Source organism: Dromiciops gliroides, chromosome 2 (genome assembly GCF_019393635.1).
Source record: "Dromiciops gliroides isolate mDroGli1 chromosome 2, mDroGli1.pri, whole genome shotgun sequence".
NCBI classification, from domain to species: Eukaryota; Metazoa; Chordata; class Mammalia; order Microbiotheria; family Microbiotheriidae; genus Dromiciops; species Dromiciops gliroides.
The window spans coordinates 203,182,252-203,204,736 of NC_057862.1; the positions used below are offsets into that span (position 1 = coordinate 203,182,252).

Here is a 22,485-nt window from a genome sequence, read left to right on the forward strand (position 1 = left end):
TGACATAATCATGCCACATGACATTTTCATTAGTTTTGTTATTAATACACTCAGTTATGTTTATGTTTTCTTAATATGAATCCAACTTTAAACAGCAGTATCAACCCAATCAGGTTATGTTGTATATTATTTTTAAATGTTGTTTTAGCCTCTTTTCTAAGACTTGTTAAATATTTCTGTGTCACTGTTCATTAGGATATTGGTCAGTAGTTTTCTTTGTCTGCTTTACCTTTCCTTGGTTTAGGAACAAAAACCACATCTATATCACAGAAGGAAATTGGTAAGATCCATTCTTTTTACATTTTAAAATTTTATATAATAGTGGAATTCATTGTTCTTTGAACATTTGAAGCAATTCACTTGGAAATCCATCTGGTCCTCAGAATATTGTCTTTGAGAACTCATTTATGGTTCATTCAATTTATTTTTTCTGAGATGTTATTTAAATTCTGTATTTCCAGTTCTGTCAGTCTGGATATTTTATATTTGTGTAAATCTTCAACCATTTCATTTCATTTCATTTATTTTTGTTTGCACATAAGTGGGCAAAAGAGTTTCTAATAATTTCTTTTATGACTTCTTTATTTGTTGTGAATTTTCCTTTTTCATTTTTGAAACTGGCATTTTGATAATCAATTTTAAAGAATATTATTTTTATTTTATTGTCTATTTTATTAGCTTTTTAATGAAATAGCTATTGGCTTTTTTATTCAGCTTTTATCAAAATTTTATTAATCTTTGATTTTTAAGAATTTCTATTTTGATGTTTAGTTGTCATTTTTATTTGTTTTTTAAAATTTATTTTATTTGTTTTAGTTTTTGCCCAACTTATTAATCTCTTTTGCTGATGAAAGTCCTTAGTAATAAACTTTCCCTTAAGGACTATTTTGATTGCATCTCAAAATTCTTAACATACTATCATATTGTTAGCATGTTATTTAAGAAAAGTATCCATTGTTTCTATAATTTTTTCTTTGATTCCTACCTTAGATTTAAATTACTTAGCCTCCATTTAAGTTTTATTTCATGCATCAAGGGTCTTGGTTATAATAAAGGATGATACCATGGGTAAATCAGGAAAGGAAGGAATAGTTAACCACTCAAATCTATGGAGAGAAAAAGAATTTATGACCAAACAAGAGATAGAGAATATTATGAAATGCAAAATGGATTAATTTGATTACTTTAAATTAAAAAGGTTTTGTACAAACAGAAGCAATGCATCCAAAATTAGAAGGGAAGCAGAAAGATTGGACACAATTTTTACAGCCAATATCTCTGATAAAAGCCTCATTACTGTGATGTTTAATATCTAGTATGTGGTGCCTGACCTGACCCCAGTGTGGAGGAGAAATTAGCTAAGATTTACTGATAAATTCAGCAACACTTTAGGCTTTTAAGCATTTATTAAAGAGTAAAGATAACACTTGATGTACAGTCTATCTCCTTTCCTCTCTCTCTCTGCTACCAACCAAAGTCCAAGAATGGAAAAAAAAAAAGATCCTCAGTGACTTCTCCCAGAAGCCCCCTGTGAAACAGGAAGCAGGGCCATCCCCACACACAACTCCAAGCTAATTGGCTGGTAGCATTGATTGACATGCCTTACAGGCGGTTCTATAGATGTAACTTCTGGATGCCAGGCAGCTTTCAGATGCTTTCTTTTTAGGGGGAGTCACCCTGGTTCTCACAATGTCTTTCTCAGCAGGGGGTGGCATTTTGATTCTCACATTTCTAAAATATATAGGAAACTAAATCAAATTTATAAGAATGCAAGTCATTCCCCAATTGAGAAATGGTCAAAGGATATGAACATGGAGCTTTCAGATGAAGAAATCAAAGCTATTACCATATGAAAAAATGCCCATAATCACTACTGATTAGAGAAATGCAAATTATAACAACTTTACACCTATCAGATTGGCTAATATTACAAAAAAGTAAAATAATAAATATTGGAGAAGCTGTGGAAAAATTGGAACACTAATATGCCAGATACTGTGGTAAACACTGAAAAAAAACAAAAGAAGTCCCTACCATTTGTGAGAAAATAATAGGATTTTGGGAATAGCCAAAGTCCCCAGCTTGAGGGGATTGATTGGATAGACTGACTTCATTGATTAACTCACTTAAAGTTAATTAAATTAAAACCACACCTGCCTGGCATTCAAGAGGGTATGTTCTCAGAGGGTGTGAACTCTGACCTCAACATGGGTCCACCCTCAAGTCCAGTGAAACAATGGATTTGGTTGATGCTAGTCAATTAACTTGAAACAGTGTGTAAGGACTGCTTCTCCTCCAAACCCATAAAAAGTTTCCATGCAGTTACTTCAAGGTTGTTAGGCTCTCTGAGGTGCTCATGGTGGCAGAGAACTTGGAGGAAGAAGCAGACCAAGCTGAGCTCTATTCTCTCCTTTAGGCTAGATACGCCTTTTCTTAACTTTCTGATCCAGGTGTTCTCTTTTTACTAATACTTGGTATAGTTTAATAAATGTTTAATGCCCCCAAACTGATGCCAAAGCTTCTAATTTATAAGTAACAACTATTTTAGAAACCCCAGCTAATTTTCTCCAAATGTGGGACAGAAATAAGGTGACCACACATTTAATTTTACTCGTCACACATTATATCCTCATTTCCCCCCTCTTAGTCCCCTACAGCCCTCTTTTAGAAGAAAAAGGCAATGGAAGAAAAGGAATGAGACTACCAATAGTGATTTATAATTGAAGCAACTTGCATCCTCTACAATGCTCCTTTGTTCTTTTTCCTCATCCAGTCCTTGATCACAGATTTTTACTCTTACCTTTAAAATTGACCTTTTATTATCCACCTTCCAAAGTTGAAATTTATGTCTTCTCCTTCCTGATTCTATCCTACCTGATAAATCCTTTTCTCCCCTATCCATGACCTATTTCTCTGTCAAGAGAACACTAATGAATTGTTGGTGGAGCTGTGATTTGTTCCAACCATTCTGGAGAGTAATTTAGAACTATGCCCAAAGGGCTATAAAACTGTTCATACCTTTTGATCCAGAAATACTACTATTAGTTCTTTATCCCAAAGAGATCATTAAAAAGGGAAATGGACCCACATGTACAAAAATATTTATAGCTTTTTTTTTTTTTGTGGTGGCAAAGATTTGGAAATCGAGAGGATGCCCATCAACTGGGGAATGGCTAAATAAGTTGTTTCCTAATTTACCTATGATATAACCCTTTTTGTCTAAATCATGTACCCATTTTGACATTTTTTTGGTATTTAGTGTAAGATGTTGCTCGATGCCTAGTTTTGGGCATACACACTATCTTCCAGTTTTCCCAGCAGTTTTGGTCAAATAGTGAGTTTTTATCCAGAAGGTGGAGTCTTTGGGTTTATCAAATAGTATATTACTAAAGTCATTTACTACTGTGTCTTCTGTGCCTAATCTATTCCATTGATCTACCACTCTGTTTTTTCTTTGTTTGTTTGTTTGTTTGTTTTTGTGGGGCAATGAGGGTTAAGTGACTTGCCCAGAGTCACACAGCTAGTAAGTGTCAAGTGTCTGAGGCTGGATTTGACCTCAGATCCTCCTGAATCCAGGGCCACCTAGCTGCCCCTTACCCCTCTGTTTTGTAACCAGTACCAAATAGTTTTGATGACTTCTGCTTTATAGTATAACTTCAGATTAGGTACAGCTAGCCCACCTTCTGGTGCATTTTTTTTTATTGGTTCCCTTGATCTTCTTGACCTTTTGTTCTTCCAGATAAAATTTGTAATTATTTTTTTCTAGCTCTATAAAATAATTTTTAGGTAATCTGATTGGTATGGTACTGAATAAGTAAATTAATTTAGGTAGAATTATCATTTTTATTATATTAGCTTGGCCTATCCATGAGTAATTGATAATATTCCAATTGTTTAGATCTGATTTTATTTTTGTGAAAAGCATTTTGTAATTGTATTCATAGTTCCTGGGTTTGTCTTGGCAGGTAGACTGCCAAGTATTTTATGATGGCTACCATTACTTTAAATGGAATTTCTCTTTCTATCTTTTGTTGATGAGCTTTGTTGGTCATGTATAGAAATGCTGATGATTTATGTGGATTTATTTTATAACCTGCAACTTTGCTAAAGTTGTTAATTGTTTCAAGTAGTTTTTTAGTTGATTATCTAGGATTCTCTAAGTATACCATCATATCATCTGCAAAGAATGATAGATTTTGTTTCTTCCTTGCCTATTCTAATTACTTTAATTAAATTTTCTTGTATTATTGCTAAAGCTAACATTTCTAGTACAATATTAAATAATAGAGGTGATAATGGAAATCCCTGTCTCACCCCTGGTCTTATTGGGAATGCCTCTAACTTATCCTCATTACATATCATGTTTGCTGATGGTTTTAGATAGACACTGCTTATCATTTTAAGGAAATCCCACTTATTACTACGTTCTCTAATGTTTTTAAAAGGAATGAGTGCTATATTTTGTCAAAAGCCTTTTCTGCCTCTATTGGGAAAATCATATGATTTTGATTAGTTTTGTTATTGATGTGACTGATTATGTTGATAGTTGAACCATCTCTGCATTTCAGGTATAAATCCCACTTGGTCATAGTATATTATCATAGTGATAAATTGCCATAATCTCCTGGCTAATATTGTATTTAAGACTTTTGCATAGATATTCATTAGGGAAATTGGTCTATCATCTTCTCTGTTTTGGCTCTGCCTGGATTATGTATCAACACCATATTTGTATCATAAAAGGAATTTGGTGGAACTTGTTTTTCATCTATTTTCCCAAATAATTTATATAGTATTGGAATCAATTATTCTTTAAATGTTTGTCAGAATTCACTTGTAAACCCATCTGGCCCTGGAAATTTTTTTTTTTTAGGGAGTTCATTGATGGCTTGTTCAACTTCTTTTTCTAAAATGGCTTATTTAAGGATTTTATTTCCTCTTCTGTTAATCTGGGCAGTTTATATTTTTGTAAATATTCATCCATTTAATTTAGATTGTCAAATTTATTGGCATATAGTTGGGCAAAATAGCTCCTAATTATTGCTTTAATTTCCACTTCCTTGGTAGTGAATTCACCACTTTTATTTTTGGTACTGGTAATTTGGTTTTCTTCTTTCTTTTTTTTTTAAATCAAATTAACCAAAGGTTTATCTATTTTATTGATTTTTTCATAGAACCAGCTCTTAGTTTCATTTATTATTTCTATATTTTTCTTACTTTCAATTTTATTAATCTCTCCTTTGATTATGAGAATTTCTCATTTAGTATTCTATTGGGGATTTTAAATTTGTTCTTTTTCTAGGTTTTGTAGTTGTATGCCCAATTCATTGATCTCTTCTTTTTCTATTTTATTCATGTAAGCTTTTAGAGATATAAAATTTCCCTTAATAACTGCCTTGGCTGCATCCCATATATTTGGTGTGTTGTCTCATTATTGTCATTCTCTTAGATGAAGTTATTGATTGTTTCTATGATTTGCTGTTTGACCCACTCATTCTTTAGGATGAGATTATTTAGTTTCCAATTAATTTTTGGCCTATATTTCTATGGCTCTTTATAACATATAATTTTTATTGCATCATGCTCTGAAAAGGATGCATTTACTATTTCTGCCTTTCTACACTTGACTGTGAGGTTTTTGTGCCCTAAAACATGGTCTATTTTTTGTAAGTGTCATGTCCCACTGAGAAAAAGTATATTTCTTTCTGTACCCATGCAATTTTCTCTACAGGTCTATTATATCCAACTTTCCTAACATTCTATTCACCTCTTTAACTTCCTTCTTATTTATTTTTTGGTCAGATTTATCTAGTTCTGAGAGGGGAAGTTTAAGATCTTCCACTAATATAGTTTTGCTGTCTATTTACTCTTGTAACTTATTTAACTTCTCCTCTAAGAATCTGAATGCTATACCACTTGGTGAATATGTGTTTAGTATTTAGTTCATTGTCTATGGTACCATTTAACAAAATGTGATTTCCTTCCTTATCTCTTTAATTAGATCTATTTTTGCTTTTTCTTTGTCTGAAATAAGGATTTCTCCCCCTGCTTTTTCGATTTCAGCTGAAACACAATATATTCTCCTCGAACCTTTTACCTTTACTCTGCATGCATCTCTCTGCTTCAAATGTATTTCTTGCAAACAACATATTCTAGGCTTCTGCTTTTTAGTCCACTCTGTTATTTGCTTTTGTTTTATGTGAGAGTTCATCCCATTCATATTCACACTTATGATTACTAACTCCATGCTATTTTCCCCCTTTTTATTTTTTTTCTTCTTTCATCCTATTCCTCCTCACCAGGATTTTGCTTCTGATCCCTTTGCTCTGTCAAACTGCACTCCCTTTTATCAGCCCCCACTCCTTTTTCTTTACCCTTTCCTCTCCTGCTTCTGCCCTCCCTTCTGTCCATGTCCTCCCTTTTTCCCCTTACCCTTTTATTTCCCTAAAGTGTAAGCTAAATTTCTTTATCCAAATGAGTATATATGTTATTCCCTCTTTGAACCAAGTCTGATGAGAGTAAGTATTCCCTCCTTTCCCTCTATTGTAATAGGTTTTTTGTGCCTCTTCATATGATGTAATTAACTCCATTTCACCTCCCCTTTCCTCTTCTCACCATATACTCCTTTTTTACCCCTTAATTTTCTTTATATCATCATATCCAAGACAGTTTATACCTATACCCTCTATGTATACTCCTATCTGTGAAAATAGAGATACAGTTGTTAAGAGTTATAGGTATTACCTTCCCATTTAGGAATGTAAACAGTTTAATCTTATTGAATAACTTTTTTCCTGTCTACCTTTTCATACTTCTCTTGAGTCTTGTTTTTGAAGATCAAATTTTCTCTTTAGTTCTGGTATTTTCATCAGGAAACCTTGAAAGTCCCCTATTTCATTGAATGTCCATCTTCTCCCCTGAAAGAGAATACATGGTTTTGCTGGATAGTTGATTCATGGTTGCAATTCAAGCTCCTTTGCCTTCTGCAACATCATATTCCAAACCTCCTGATCCTTTAATGTTGAAGCTGCCAGGTCATGTGCAATCCTGACTGTGACTTCATGATTTTTAAATTGCTTGTTTCTGGCTGCTTGCAGTATTTTCTCCTTCACCTGATAATTCTGGAATCTGGCTACAATATTCCTTGGAATTTTCCTTTTGGGGTTTCTTTCAGGAGGTAATCAGTGGATTTTTTCAATGACTATTTTACCTTCTGATTCTATAACATTAGGGCAATTTTCCTTGTTAAATTCCTGGAATATGGTGTCTAGACTCTTTCCGATCATGGCTTTCAGGTAGTCCAATAATTTTCAAATTATCTTTCCTAGATCTATTTTCCAGGTTAGTTGTCTTTCCATTGAGGTATTTCACATTTTCTTCTATTTTTTTCTTTCTTTTCATTCGGTTTGACTGATTCTTGGTGTCTCTCATGGAGTCAGCCTCCATCTGCCCAATTCTAATTTTTAAGGCATTGTTTTCTTCAGTAAGCTTTTGCACCTCTTTTTCCACTTGACCAATTTTTTCCCCATTTGGCCAACTGTATTTTTAAAGAGTTTTTTCTTCAGTCAATTTTTGTGTTTCCTTTTCCAAGGTGCTGATTCTTTTTTCATAATTTTCTTGTATAAATTTCATTTCTCATTTCTTTTTCCATATTTTCTTTTACCTCTTTCATTTTATTATTAATATCCTTTTTTGAGTTCTTCCAAGCAGGCATTTTGGTCTTGAGACCAATTGATTTTCCCCCTTGAGGTTTCACTTGTAGACATTTTAAGGGTATTATTCTGATCTGAATTTGGTTTTGTTCTTCCCAGTTGACACAGAAGTTCTCAATGCTAAGGATCCTTTTCTGTTTTTTACTCATATTGTGACTTTTTTTTTTTACTTTTAAAGTTAAGGTCTGCTCCTGGAGCATAGGGGCCACTGTTGGAAGCTTATTGTGCTGGGGGATAGGGGACTGGTCACTGGCTTTCTGCTTTGAGGCCTCTGTGGCTTGTGGATTCTTCACCACCCTGGGCTTTCTCCCTGCAATTCCTCCCTGTGCTGAGATGGCTTGACCTAGTCATGCCTGTCCTGTGGGTGGTTCTATAGCTGGCAGTTTGTTCTCTCAGCCAGTGCTGGTGTGTCTCACAACTGGCCTGCTGTGCCATCAGTCTGCTGAGCCAGGACCAAGGGGCCTCAGTTGCTTTGCTGTGGCCAAGAACCTCCTGCTGATTTGTCCAGACCCCCACCACAATGAGCTGCATTGCACTGAGCTACACTGAGCTGTGCTGTGCTTTCCTTTTGCCCAAGTGAGACTGACATTTCCTAAAGTCTTCTAAATGATCTCAGTTTGGAAGATTGTGTCTCTCTGTCTTTTTGTAGATTCTATAGTTTCAGAATCCATTTGGAGGCTTGGTTTAATGTTGTTTTTGAGGGAAACTCAGGAGAGCTCAACTTCCTCACTTCTCCCAGCTATCTTGTTTAACATGATTGTAATGTAAAAACTATATTGGATTGCTTGTTGGCTTCAGGGTGGGGGGAGGGATGGAAAGGTGAGAGAAAAATTTGAAACTAAAAAAAATATCTTTATATATAATTGGAAAAATATTTAAATAAAATTAAATTTTAAAAAAGAAAGAAAAGATCATCTCTAGTCCAAACTTCTGGCTTGTTTATAAGAGTCTGAATTCTTTTTATTTCTTGGTACAAGTGGAACAAATGAAATTCTGGGAAAGATATGGGAGTTTCAAGTTTTTTTCTCTTTGGATTTCATGATCGCTTTTTGTTCTGGTGGCAGACTCAGACAAATTGGCAATATATACTGGTGGAGTAAGTTTCCATACCATGAGTTTCTAACATTGATTAAATAATAGTTCTAGACCACAACATGAATAACTCAGATTTATATAATGCTTTATAGTGACTAAATTATTTATATCTACTTATCTAATTTGATCTTCAGAAGACCTGTGACCTAAGCATTCACAAGTACTCGATTATATAAATGAGGAAACAGCTAAAATATAGCAGAGACAGACCTGAAACCATATCTTCTGAATGAAAGAATCCTTTTACTATACAATCTTTTAATCAATTTTAGTAACATAGTTTTTTAAAGTAGAAATTACATCTCAAATTTGACCATGAATATTCTAAAATTTGTAGTTAATTATTTAAGATTTGTTGCGTGATAAAAATAATTTATTAAGTAATAAAAAATCAACCAGTTTAAACTGAAGGTGCACAGAAAGTGTGTGTGTGTGTGTTTATTTTACAAAACTTAAAATTAGATTAGTTCATAATTATTTCTATTTTTGCAACTGTTCCTTTATTTAACTCTCATCTAAATATTGGCAATTCAAAGTGAAAATATAACACTCATATAGAAGTTATTTATTTAAAAAAATAGAGAATACTATATATGTAGATATAGCTATATAGGAACTTATACCCATACAAACATATATGTGTATATACACATGCAATATGGAACAATCTCATTTTGTTTCTATATAAAGATCTGTACATATTAATCTCGTCATCCTGACTCAGATAAAACTTTTATTCTTTTCAATGAGAATTTCACCTATGACTAATCTCTGTCTACCTCTTTTCATTCTTTTTGTTTCAGTTACAATATTTTCTTATTTTTCTCAGAAGAATATATAAAATTGGACTTTTTGTCTAAGTATGGTCTGAATGGCTCAAAAATCTCTGGCCCCTTCAATACTGAGAGTATGGTATCTTTCCTATATACCACGACTTTGCCCTCTCTCACTGTTTGAGGATCTGTCTCTTAGCCTCTCAGGGGGCAGGATACTCTTCCACACACTAAGTCTCACCATCCTGATTGCTGCAGGCCAACATGTTCTGTCTGCTGCTGTTTCCCTCCCCCCACCCCAACAACTAATAGCGATGTTACATTTCTCTAAATTGTGCTTCAGTATCTCCTCAAAGTATTTTTTTTGTCCCTGAATCTCACACACAATTGCACTCAACACATTGATGTCATTTGGGTTCACTCAGCACGTGACTGCTTCACTGTAGCTGAGCTGTTATGAGGATGACTTTGATGCTCACAGATGGACTGCTCTCTTACAGACCTCATTGTTGCACACTTTGTCCCAGTACTCAAGCTTTGTAGGCTAACATTTAAGAGAAAAACAGGAATCCTAAATAAGTCTCATTCAAAAGTTAAAAAAGAATATAAACAGATTCCAGGTTCATAACTATTTAGTCTTTATACTGTCATGTATAGTTTGTATTGTTTAAGCAGTTAAGCTCTAAGATACATGTTACTGTTTTCCCTGGGCCTAATGTGCCTTTTCTTTGGTTTGTATGTGGAGGGGCAAAGCAAGAATTTGAATCATTTAGCTGGGGACACTGGTAAGATAGAGAGTATCTAGAGAAGGCCAAGCAGAATGGCAATTAACTTAGAATTCATGCCATAAAGAGATGTCTATTGGGATAGAGAAGAGATTTTGGAGGAACATCTTAGCTCTCTTTGATTATCTGAAGAGTTTTCTACATAGAGGAGAGATTGATTCCTACATCTTATTCCCAGAGAACAGAACTAAGCAAGGATAGAAGCCTCTAAGGGGTGAACTGAGGAATAATATAAAGGACATTAGAGCACTGTGGCATTATGCATAGAATTCTGGGAATCAAACCAGGAAGATATGGGTTCAAATCACATCACTGACATATAAATTGTGTATTCCCAGGCAAGCTATATACCTTCTATGTGTCTCAAATAATAAAATAGAATTTGACTACTAAGTCTTAGGTTGCAATCAGCATTTGTGAAAGGAGCTTCTGGTATGGGGATCATATATCCTTCATATAAGGAAAAACTTTATAACAACTAGATCTATCTAAAAGTGAAATAGGCATTGTAGGGATCAACTACTGTTGCAGAGAACTAAAGCTAAAGCATACTACTCACCCTCTGATGATGGACTCAAAATAAAGAATGAGATATACATTTTTGTACATAGTCAATGAAGGAATTTGCAACAGTTAACTATGTCTCTTTGCTGCATCTTAATCCAGATTATGTCACAGTTCTCTGTTTGACATATATGGCTCCCTAAAACCTAGCCCAATCCTACTTTTCTGGACTTTATATATTTTATTGCTCTCCCCCTACTCTGTGATTCAGTGGTACTAGCCTCCTTGGTATTCCTAGCACAAGATAGTCCATCTCTCAAATCTGAATTTTTTGCTGGCTGTCTCCATGCCTAGAAGTCTCTCTCCTCATCTCTATATTCTGGCTTCCTCATGTCCCAGGGAAAATCCCATTTTTTAAAATGAAATTCCCTTTCCCTATCCCTTTTTTGTTCAATATTTTATTTTTTTCTAATTGCAGTAAAAATAATTATCAACATTAATATTTTGAAAGATTTTGAGTTCCAATTTTTACTCTCACTCTCCCTTCCCTTCCTCCTCCCCAAGATGGTGACCAATCTCATATAGGTTATACTTGAGCAATGACATTTTTATGATATTTGCATATTTCCACATTAGTGATGTTGTAAAACAAGAAACAGAATGAAAGGGAAAAAAACAAAACAAAAAATGAAAATAGTATGCTTTGATTTGTATTCCTTCTATCCCTCTTAATGCTAGTGTCTTCCTTCTGTTAATAATCTCCAGTTTAACCTGCATTTATTATATTTGGACATAGTCGTATGTACATTGTCTCAGACCCCAAAGAATAGGTGCCCCTTGAGAGCAGGGACTGTTTTCTTTAAGTGAGGCAATTGGGGTTAAGTGACTTGCCCAGGGTCACACAGCTAGTAAGTGTCAAGTGTCTGAGGCCGGATTTGAACTCAGGTCCCCCTGAATCCAGGGCCGGCGCTTTATTCACTGCACCACCTAGCTGTCCCAACAGGGACTATTTTAGGGTTTCCTTTGTGTTCCCACCACTTAGCACAGTGTGTGGTACACAGAGAATACTTAATATATGCACATTGAATTAAACTTGTTCAACTGGGTGTGGGTATGGGAGAATAAGTAGTAAGGAGGCAAAATAAATGCTTGTTAATTGAAAAATATTAAAATTTAAATTAAAAGTAAGTAAAATTACTTGTGTCATATGCTTTGGATAATGAAAAAAATGATCATTTATGTATCACATTTTTACCCTTGTTTCAGATTAATCTAGAGGCAGTGCAGCCTAGTGGATAGAGTGCTAACTCTGGAGTCAGGAAGACCTAGATTGAAATCTCACTTTAGATACTTACTGGCTGTGTAACCCTGGGGAAATCACTGAACCTCGATAAGCCTCAGTTTTTTTTGGCGGGGCAATGAGGGTTAAGTGACTTGCCCAGGGTCACACAGCTAGTAAGTGTCAGGTGCCTGTAGCCAGATTTGAACTCAGATCCTCCTGAATCTAAGGCCAGTGCTTTATCCACTGTGGCACCTAGCTGCCCCCTTGTTTTATAAATGTTAATAAGAACAGATATCTTATAGGGTTGTTCTGAGAATCAAACTAGATTTTCTATATAAAACACTTTGTAAATCACTAAGTATTATATAAGTGAGATTGATGAAAATAATTCATTTAGTTCAAAGGAGAAATTAAGCTGTATCAAGTGAAAATGGAAATGAACTGACAGGGATACTACTATTATAGATTACTTTTCAAATTAATCTAAGTAGGCCTAGGGAAAATATGAAAGTTTCCTTTCTATAAACTATAGATTTAACTACATGAATAACAAAACAAAATAAAACAAAAAAATCAAACATATGATTATATCATAAAAACTTTTGTCAAAATACAACACTTATAGTAGCAGCTAGGTGGCAGAGTGGATAAAGTACCGGCCCTGGATTCAGGAGAACTTGAGTTCAAATCTGATCTCAGATACTTGACACTTACAAGCTGTGTGATCCTGGACAAGTCATTGCCCAGCAAACAAACAAACATAGAACAAATAAAACTTTTCATAAAATTATAACTAGTGTATATCTAACATTAAGAGCTGGCATTATATATAATAGAAGGGGGGAAGGGAAACTAGAATCATTTCCAATAAAAGTAAGGATGTACTAAGCATGTCCATTGTTATTGGTTCTATTTGCATAGTACTGAAATACTGGAGATAGCAATAAGATGAGAAAGAAAAAATGGACGGAATAAGCAAAGATATACATGAAATAAAATTGTCACTCTGCAAATTATATGAGTATACTTAAAGAATCCTAGAGAGACAACTGAAAAATTCAAACAATAATTTCAGCAAAACTAATAGGGTATAAAATAAATCCACACAAATCATCAGCATTTTTTATAATACTAATAAAACTTGGCAGGGTAGAGATAGAAAGAGATATTATATTTTAAATAACTATAGAATGAATTAAATATGTAGGAGTCTACATACCAAGATATACATGTCAATTATATATGTATTTACAACTATAAGCCACTATTTATAGAAATTAAGACAGACTTAGATAATTGGGAAAATATGAATTACTCTTGGGTAGAATGAATAAATATAAGAAAAATGACAATTCTACCTAATTAATTTATTCATTCAATGCCATATTAATCAAATCACCAAAAGAATACTTTATATAACTAGAAAAAATAATAGAATTCATATGGTGGCAAAACGGTGGAGTATCTCAAGAAAAATAATGAAATAATTTGAAACAGAGTTCTTTACATACTGGATCTCAAGGTATACTGTAAAATTTTAATTTTCAAAAAAAATGATATTGGTTAAAAGAATAGCTGAGATTGATCAGTGGAACAGATTAAGTACACATCAGACAGAAGCTAACAAATCTAATAGCCTAACGCTTGATAAACACAAAGACCCCAGCTACTAGGATAAGGATTCACTATTTGATCAAAAAGTGTTGGGAAAATTGGACAACAGCATAGAAAAAATTGGATTTAGAGCAATACCTCACAGCCTTATACCAGGGCAAGTTGCAAATGCCTAGTAACCTACATATGAAAAGTCACATCATAAACAAATAAAAGAAATGTGAAAAATTACCTATCAAATCTGTGGAAAGAAGAAAAGTTTGTGACGAGAGAGAGAGAGAGAGAGAAGAAGAAGAAGAAGAAGAAGAAGAAGAAGAAGAAGAAGAAGAAGAAGAAGAAGAAGAAGAAGAAGAAGAAGAAGGAGGAGGAGGAGGAGGAGGAGGAGGAGGAGGAGGAGGAGGAGGAGGAGGAGGATCATAGAATATAAAATGAGTAATTTTTATTAAATAAAATTTAAAGTTTTTCTTCAAATTCAATAAAATTGAGGTCAAGAGAGAATCAATTAACTGGGAAAAATTTTGCATCAGTTTTCTATGATCTAATTTCCAAAACATGCAAGAATTAGAGCCATTCCCCAATTGATAAATAGGCAATTCTTAACTGAAGAAACTTAGTTTGCTTGATTATGCATGTTTGGGGCAGCTAGGGATGACAGTGTATGAGAATCAGCAGGACCTGAATTCACATATATCCTCAGACCTCAACCTCTGTTTGTCTCAGTGTGCTCATCTACAATATGGGAAAAATAATTGCACCTATCTCCTAGGATTGTTGTGAGGATCAAATGAGATAATAGCATAGTGTCTGGCAAATAGTATGCACTGTATAAATACTCATTCTATGCTATGTTTAAATAAACCTCCCTTTGTCAACTTTTGAATGACTTGTGTCTCCTATTCTTTCAACATCAAATCTGTACTGACAAGGCACTAGACAAATCAGGCTTGCCCCTAATACAAACCTTTCCCAAGCATACATGGGAGAAACTGTTATTAAACTGATATAGCTAGGCCATAGTATTATTTGAAGGCCTTAGACAAATCTTTCATTTTTTTTCTGAAAAAAAAAATAATGTTATAATGGACTATCTCAGAAGTGAGCAGAACCAGAAAAACATTATACACAGTAAGAGAAACATTTATGTGATGATCAACTATGATAGACTTACTTAGCTCTTACCAGTAATACAATGCTCCAAGACAATTCCAAAAAACGCATGATGGAAAATGTTATCCACATCCCGAGAAAGAACTATGGATTTTGAATGCAGATCAAGGCATACTTTTTCCACTTTTTTGTCGTTTTGAGATTTTTCTTCCTTGTGGTTTTTCCCTTTGTTCTGATTCTTCTTCACAACATGACAAATGGGGAAATATGTTTAACATGATTATACATGTATAACCTAAATAAGATTGCTTGCTGTCTTGGGGGGATAGAGGGAGAGAGAAAAAAATTGTAACTCAAAATCTTTAAAAAATGAATTTTAAAAACTATTTTTACATGTAATTGGGGAAAATACTATTAAATGGAAAAAAAAAAAGGAATCAGGTTCCAAACTAGCCTGAATTGTGTGTGTGTGTTCATATATTTCAAGTTCAGATATAGTTTGCCTAAATGTGATAAGGCTATTCATATATATATATTTTGCTCCTGATGTGGATTATATCCCCACCATCCTCCTTGCTCTGAATGAGTTTCAGCTTTGGACAGCTCCAGTTGCCACTCAGTATCTCCCACAGTGGAGCACAGATGGTGAACAGATAATGCCATTAGTTGAATAGGTAACATTCAATATACTGAATAAACTTAGTTTTGTCAAGTTGAACAAAAAGTTGAAATCCATCCTTTCAAATCTATTTTTGCCACTTTTTAAATTACAGTAATAAAACCAGTAAAAACAGGGTTCTCTAACAGTTTCATCAAGACTGGGTCTTTCAAAGTTTCGATTGAGTAGAAAAGGTAGGGAACAATCAAGTCTAGACTAGATAGGCTGTGGAATGCTGTGTTTTCTAGGACTTACTTTATGTAGGTATCATGGTCTCAGAATAATATAGGTGTTTATACTGGAAATAAAAATAAGACACTAAAAATAATGGTTGTACTCCTTTCTTAACCAGTGGGAAAAAAAGGAGTTGGAGATTGTATTCATCTAAATCTTTTTAATATCATACTTTAGTTTCTTCTCATGTGAACTTGGTCATCCAGTATTCCATTTCAGTCCCTGATTCTGCTGACTAGAACAACAACTGATATAGGAAGCAATTTGTGTCTCTGCGTGGCTGCCTCATGCATGACTGCAGAATATAGTCTGAATATAATGGGTGATGTAATGCTACTCTGCGTGATAGGAATCAAATCAGGTTCATAAAAATGCACTGTTCCATAAGTCAGTCTATCAACAAGCAATTATCATGCTCTTACTATGTATCAGACACTATGCAAAATGCAAAGGATACAAAGAAAGGCAAAAACTCGGTCCCTGTCCTTAAGGAACAAAAATTCCAATACACATGTAAATAACTTTGTATATACAAGAAATGTATAGGTCAAATGGAAAATAATCTTAGAGGGAAGGCACTAGCAATGGTAGTGTAATTGCCAGCATCTCTATGCTTTCTGACTCTGTGCAATTCTTGACCATGTCTTTCTGTAAAGCTTTCATAGAGGATCTTCCCAATGTTCAGCAGTTCTTTCTCAAGATTTTCATATTTTATGGATTCCAGTGTGGCACACAATTATCCAACCTGTTGTCCTTCATTTTTGCTATATTAGCAGCCTTTTTCTATTTCTGGTCATTCACAAATCAGATGAAGTATCTTGTACACACGAATCACCACTGGTAATATGCTATATAACTTGATTACATAAAACAGGCCTTTTGGATGACCTTTGTTTCTTCTGACATTTTAGGGTCCTATCATTTGAAGCCATATGAAATCACCAGGAAGTTATTGGTCTTAGCAAAAACATGAGCTTTTGTGGCAGTGATTAAAGCAAAGAGGATGGATGTGAAAGATCCAGTAGAGGCAGATGTAATGGGACATGGATATTAGCTAGTAGAAGTGAGAAGGGTCATTTTGATCGTATAAACTCAAGTGATAGGCATATGTTTCTGTAGATGGAAGTAAATTTTTTTTCTCTTTTCCAGGTTCACAACCTCAGAGTCACCTTTTCTGCAGAATGTGAGACAAGAAAAAAAATGTCATGAAAGGGTGATCTACAGTGTCAAATGCTGCAGAAAGGTCAAGAAGGATGAGTATTGAGAAAATACCAAAAGATTTAACAACTATGAGGTCATGGGTAACCTTCAAGAAAACAGTTATAGTATAGAGATGGGAACAGAAATACAACTGCTAAGGCATGTGGAGTGAATGGGTGGTGAAGAACTGTAAATAGAAACCTAGACAAGTGTTAGGAGAAGTTTAGGGGTATAAGGAAGAAGAAAAAAATAGACTAATAACTTGCTGTGTTCACAAGGTCAAAGCAAAGTTCTTTGTTTCTTTAATTGTATTTAAGGAGAGAGGGAACATGACATAATTGATAGAGAACTGGCTTCAAAGCCTGGGAAATCTGCATTTAGGTCTTACTTCTGGTACATATGGGATGTATGACCTTGCACCAGTCATGTAACCTTTCAGTACTCTGGGTCAAAGATGTCAAACATGTAACTCTGCCCATGCAACCAGCATCCCTCATGCTTAAAAGCAGATTAAAATGTAACAGGAAACATTTGGCAAAATAAATAAAAGTACAATAGAACATAGAAAATACATTATCATGTATTTTTATAACTCAATATGCACAGTGTTGGGATCATTGTGTTTGGCTTAGTCATCTGGTTCTATTTGAGTTTGACACCCTTAGTCTAGACCAAAGTTTTTTAAACTGTGGGTCATGACCCCACATGGAGTCACCTAACTGAATGTGGGGGGTCATGAAAAATGTGGCAACAGTATAAGGTTATGTATACCTATTTTATATACCAATATGCCCAGGGTCAAGTAAAAAGTTCTTATGCCAAGAGTTTGTGAGTGGAAAAAGTTTTAGAAGCTCTGCTCTAGACAGCTCTCTAAGACAATTTCAGAGAAAGTGCTGATGTACATTGCTAGAGGGAGTTTCATCACCTGGGAAATCCTTATATCTGGGGAAAGGGCTATCTCATGATGTGATACTCCCATGATATTCTCCTTTTTCTTCAAATTCATCTCTATTTTCCTTCGAAACACAATAGCTTACATGAACACATATCTAATTAATCATTATAATGGAAGAGCTCAGTCTTAACTCACCAATATTTTTCTAGAGTCCCTTATCATATAGTAATATATTTTATATTATAATAAATCCACATTCTCAAACATTTTGATTGTATGTTCCATGTGCTATCTTATCTAAAAAGTAGGTTCTTGGACATTCTGCTTCCACTATGCTCTATGCTTACTACCTTCTGTTGCCTTAAATGGTGATAAGAAGCCCCATAAATATTGTTTATATTTGGGGTGTTCAGAAGCTGATTACTTAATCATCTCTCACTATCATAATCATCAACAACTAGCATTTATTGTGTGGAAAACCAAAAGCACATCCAGAACCATCCAATAATTCATAATTAATTTCCTGGGCAATAAAGGAAAATCTGGACACTGTTCTGATAGTGAAAAGTGACAAAGTAGGTATAGTCCGCACTTGGCCCCTGAGTATTTGAAAAGGAATGTATCAGGGAATAAAGAGTGGGTGGAAGCGGATTGAGAAATTAGTATCACAAGCAGGTACACATAGGGTGACCATGAGTACATTTTTGGGACAGAGATATGTGCAATTCTGGCAATGGTGTTGATGGATGTGAGCCAGTGCAGTTAAGTGGGGGTGTACAGTTCAGGTATAAGTCCGTAGGCAATTTGAGGGTATTTTTGTGCCTTTGAGTTTGAATCATTCATATGTATAGTAGATGGAGGCTTAGACTTGTTGTCAGGAAGAACTGAATTCAAATCCTGCCTCAATCTCTTACTGACAGTATGACCCTATTTTGTCAAAAAATAGGGATAGGTGGGTGGAGCCAAGATGGCAGAGAAGAGGCTGTGACTCCCACAAGCTCTAGATAAACCCGTCCATTCACGCCCAAATAATGCGGCAAAAAATCAAAACCCAAAACAGCCTAATGCACATAAGAACAGAGTGAGACTATTTCTCCACAAAAGAGGGCAATTCTGATCACCTACTGATCAGGCTGAACAGCTCAGTGCGCAGTCCAGACCCAGCCAGGTACACTGCTTCCAGCGCATGTTGGAGTCTTCAGCACTGGCAGCTTCTGAGGCTCAGATCACCGACTGGTGAGGGGGTTCGGCGGTGGGCCTGGGTGAAGTGGAAGCAGTGTCTGCTGGAGTTGGGGCGGAGCGCCCTGGGTCTGAACCAGTGGGCTGAGTTGAGTGGTTGTGGCCCAGTGGGGGAGGGGCAAAAGCATGCCAAGCTTCAGACCATAGAGAATCAGAGTTCAATCAGACTTCTGTTTCCGGGTCAAAGAGAAAGCAGCTGTGATTACTCACAAACCAGTCAGGCTGAGAAGAAGCCTAATCACCCCCTGGGCCATGCTGTAGCACGAACAGTGTATCCTGGAAGCAGCACTTTAAGAAGGAGTAAAAAGCCAAGAAATAGTAAGCCAGGATGAGTAGGCAGAGAAAGCAGAAGACCATCGAAAACTTCTTTGGGGGAAAGGTAGACCACAATACATCCTCAGAAGAAGAAAATAATAACAGGGTCAAAGCTCCAACATCCAAAGCTTCCAAGAAAAATATTAACTGGTCTCAGGCCATGGAAACTCTCAAAAGGGACTTTGAAGAGAAAGTAGGAGAGAGAGAACAAAGATGTAGAGAAAGAGAGGGAGGAATGGAAAGAGAAATGAGAGCAATGCAGGAGAGTCATGAGAAAAAAGTCAACAGTTTGAAAAGCCAAATGGAAAAGGAGAGTAAAAAACTGTCTGCTGAAAATAATTGCCTAAGAATTAGGATTGAACAAATGGAAGCTAGTGACCTTATGAGAAACCAAGACATAGTAAAGCAAATCCAATTGAATGAAAAAATAGAGGGCAATGTGAAATATCTCCTTGGAAAAACAGCTGACCTGGAAAATAAATCTAGGAGAGATAATTTGAAAATCATTGGACTACCTGAAAACCATGACCAAAACAAGAGCTTAGACACCATCCTCCAAGAGATTGTGAGGGAAAATTGCCCTGATATTCTAGAAGCAGAAGCTAAAATAGAAATTGAAAGAAGCCACTGATCACCTCCTGAAAGAGATCCCAAAAGGAAAACCTCCAGGAATATTATAGCCAAATTCCAGAACTCCCAGGTCAAGGAGAAAATATTGCAAGCAGCTAGAAAAAAGGAATTCAAATACTGTGGAGCTCCAATAAGGATAAAGCAAGATCTAGCAGCTTTTACATTAAAGGACCAGAGGGAATGGAATATGATATCCCAGAGGGCAAAGGAACTGGACTACAGCCAAAAATCATGTACCCAGCAAAACTAAGCATCATCTTTCAGAGGCAAACATGGAATTTCAATAAGAAAGAAGACTTTCAGGCATTTGTTATGAAAAGACCTGAACTGAATAGAAAATTTGACTTTCAAATACAAGACCTGGAGAAGCATAAAAAGATAAACAGGAAAAAGATCAAACTGTTTATATTCCTACATGGGAATATAATACTTCTAACTCATAAGAACTATCACAGTAAGGAATTAACAGAGGACACAGGTCTGAACTGAATACGAAGGGGTGATATCTGTAAAGCATTTATGTTTTGTTCTTTGTGGGGTGTCTTATGTCTGGGGCTGGATTTGGGCTTGGGGCCTCTTGGGTTCAGGGCTGGTGCATTGTCCACTGTGCCACCTAACTAACCCATAATGTCATCTTTAAAATAGGGTTGAGGTGTAGGAGAAATAGACTGGTGGAGGGGGAAGGGGAGAGATGGTCTGGGGAGAGGTTGTTCACATGAAGGAAACAAGAAAAAAGCTTATGGAGGGGGGAGGGGAAGAGGGGGAAGGAATTGGGGAGTGAATGAACTTTAATGTCATCAGAATTGAATCAAAGAAGGACTAACATACATACTCAACTGGGTATAGTAATACATTTTTGCCCTGAGGGAGGGGAGGGAGATAAGGGTGGGGGAGAGAGAGGAAGGAGGGAAGGGCAGATTGGGGGAGAGAGCAGTAAAAAGCAAAATACTTTTGAGCAAGGTAAAGATGTTCTGCATAACTGCACAAGTATGACATATTGAATTGCTTGATTTCATAGGGAGGGTTGAGGAGAGAGGGAGGAAGAAAATTTGGAATACAGAATTAGCTCAAAGACCTTAAACTCATCAGAGTTGGCTCATGGAGGGAATAAAATTCACACCCAGTTGGGAGGAGTAATCTATTTAACCATACAGGAAAGTATGAGGGGAAGAGGATAAGGAAGGAAGGGTGAAAAAAAAGGGAGTGCAGAATATGGGAGGGGACAGCCAAAAGTAAAACACTTTTGAGGAGGAATAGTTTAAAAGAAGATAGAAAATAGAGTAAATATCATGGGAAGGGAATAGGAGGGAGGGAAATAGTTATGATGATTGAATATAATGGCAAAACATATGGTAACTACTTTGCTGGGCTAATATGAAGAAAATTCTTTGTCAAGTTTTAGGTACTTTATTTAGGTTATGATGAACAGGATACTATCAGAAAAACCTGGAAAGACCTAGATGAACTGAAGCAGAGTGAAATGTACTGTATACAAAATAACAACAATAGTGTAAGATGATCTGCTGGGAAACATGTGGTTATTTTCAGCAAGGCAATGATCCAATATAACCCTGAAGGACTTATGAAAATGGCAACCCATCTACAGAGAAAGAAGTGATAGTATCTGAAAATAGATGGAAACACATTTTTTTTCTTTTTTTTTTTTTTGGTGAGGCAACTGGGGTTGAGTGGCTTGCCCAGGGTCATGCGACTAGTGGGTGTTGGGTGTCTGGGGCCGTATTTGAGCTTGGGTGCTCCTGGTTCCAGGGCCGGTGCTCTGTCCACTGCGCCACCTAGCTGCCACTGCAAACACATATTTAAAAAAAAAATTTCCTCTTTTACAATTCCTCAATCTGAAGTTTTAGGGGTTTTTTGACTGTTTTCTCTCACAACCTAGCTAATGTGGGAATGTTTTCCATGACTACTCATGTACAACTTATTTTGAAGTGCTTGAATTCTAGTGGGTGGGGGGTGGGAATGGAGGAGGAAGAGAAGTTGGAACATAAATTTAAAAAAAAAATTGATGTTAAAATTTGTTTATACATATGTTTTGGAAAATAAAATTCTATTCAATAAAAAAAATAGGGATAATAATAGCACCTTCCCCCTCAGGACTGAAGTGAAAATCAAATGAGATAATATGTATAAAGCAAGTTGCAAACCTTAAAGTGCTATGTAAATAAATGCTAGCTATTATATAGGCAACATAGGATTATTTTTTAGTATCCCAAAAGCATATAGAAAATAGACCCTTCTACATCCTACCTCAGAATACATCTGGTTGGCAAGTTTTTAATGGCCTGGGTTGATCCTTATGGAGTGATTCTAGCCTCTGGGAACTACAAATTCCTTGCAGCATTTTAGAGTTGTCATTTAGAACTTAGTATATGTTCCTTTTAATGTTAATCTTTTCTCTATAAATTGTCTCTCTAATAAGATTTA

The 22,485-nt window shown here is 35.5% G+C and overlaps 2 long non-coding RNA genes across 2 annotated transcripts in view; one reads left to right on the top strand and one right to left on the bottom strand.

Moving 5' to 3' along the window:
* The window catches only part of LOC122739934, a 241,683-nt gene that overhangs the window by 186,056 nt on the left and 33,142 nt on the right, over window positions 1–22,485 (top strand). Inside the window, exon 2 of the long non-coding RNA XR_006354694.1 lies at window positions 16,914–17,007. This is a non-coding gene — a long non-coding RNA (uncharacterized LOC122739934). The remainder of the gene's footprint in view (window positions 1–16,913; window positions 17,008–22,485) is intronic.
* LOC122739935 overlaps window positions 1–22,485 on the bottom strand; it is a 189,618-nt gene that overhangs the window by 146,221 nt on the left and 20,912 nt on the right. The window lies entirely within an intron of this gene.